Genomic DNA, 1,583 nt, shown 5'->3' on the forward strand with positions numbered 1-1,583 from the left:
AAGGTCAAGAGTTCAAGACCAGCCTGGCCAATGTGGTGAAACCCTGCCTCTACTAAAAATGCAAAAAAAAAAATTAGCTGGGCACAGTGGCGGGCGCCTGTAGTCACAGCTGCTCGGGAGTCTGAGGCGTAAGAATCGCCTGAGACCAGGAGGTGGAAGTTGCAGTGAGCTGAGATTGTGCCACTGCATACCAGCCTGGGCGACAAAGCAGTGAGACTCCATCTCAAAAATAAATAAATAAATAAATAAATAAATAAATAAAAGAGATCCTTAGTTTGGGGGGATTTGTTCTGGCTTTCAGTTGTGCCTGCTTATTAAGTCATAGAAACTGCATGCTTTAAAGAGAAACTTGAAAATGGCAAATGAAAAATCTTAGAAGTACTAGATCCTCTTCTGACTATGTATTTATAGGTGCTGTGTGTGTGATATGAAAGAGCTTTGATTAATTGGCTTAAAAATAGTAGGCACTTAAATCAAATATTTTATCAGAAAAATATAAACCGTAATGCCTTTTAGTTCAGATGACTTTAGTAAGCTTTGGGATATAAAGACATTTTTAAAGATTATTGGTTGTGCTCACTTTGGTAGCACATATATTAAAATTAGAATGATACAGAGAAGATTAGCATGGCCCCTGTGCAAGGATGACATGCAAATTCATGAAGCATTCCATATTTTTTAGAAAGATGTCTGTTCTCACTGGTAGTTAGAGCAAAACAAACTTAAAATGAGGTTTTTCTCCTCATTAAACTGGCAAAAATCTAGTAAGTTGTTAATATTTATTATTGGTTAAGATGTGGAGAAATAAGCACTTGCAAATACTGCTGGTATAAAAGGCAATTTGACAATAACTACCAACATTTAAAATATGAATACCTACAATTCCACTTCTGGGAACCCGTCTCAAAATCTTCACATAATATATCCAGGAAAAATGTATATCATTTCTGATAGTATATATAGATTACCATAGTTCTCAGCATAAATGTAGACTTCTCCTATTTTGCTGAAGTAGAACATAACTTTAATAATACTCTCTTAGAATTCTGAGAGAAAGCTGTTAGGTTCAGACTAAAAAGTAATAAAGTGTGTTTAACTTATTACAGATAGGTACGGTGCAGAGGTACTATAGAAAGCACTTTACAGGAAAAAATTGATTTAATCTTCGCAATAATTTGGTGAGGAAATTGAGGCAAGGAAGAGTTAGAAGGAGTGCCAGGGTTAATTGGTAAGTGGCTAAGTTGATGTTCATTTTTAACATTGGGGTGCACTGTGAGATAGGAGTTCAGCAGGACTTGTTTCTCAAAACACAGGTCACAGAAACCCCACTGATAAAACAGGATGTGGTAAAGAAGCCAGCTAAAGCCAGCCACAATCAAGAAGACAACACTCACTATAATTCTCCAGCACCATGACAATTTACAGATGCCATGAAAACTCCTGGAAGTTACCCCATATGGCCGAAAAAGAGAAGAAATTCTCAGTTTCAAGAATTCCCGGCCCCTCTCCTGGAAAACTCCTGAATAATCTACCCCTTGTTTAGCATTTAATCAAAAAATAATCACTAAAATATCCAAGTCGCA

The 1,583-nt window shown here is 36.6% G+C and overlaps 1 non-coding gene across 1 annotated transcript; it reads left to right on the forward strand.

Annotated features, from left to right (window-relative positions):
* The first annotated feature begins 572 nt into the window (after window positions 1-572).
* Window positions 573-679, forward strand: LOC117095575. The gene has a single exon (XR_004442092.1). It is a non-coding gene; the product is annotated as a U6 spliceosomal RNA (small nuclear RNA).
* The last annotated feature ends 904 nt before the right edge of the window (window positions 680-1,583 follow it).

This window comes from Trachypithecus francoisi, unplaced genomic scaffold, assembly GCF_009764315.1.
Source record: "Trachypithecus francoisi isolate TF-2019V2 unplaced genomic scaffold, Tfra_2.0 Lachesis_group13, whole genome shotgun sequence".
In the NCBI taxonomy this organism is placed as follows: Eukaryota; Metazoa; Chordata; class Mammalia; order Primates; family Cercopithecidae; genus Trachypithecus; species Trachypithecus francoisi.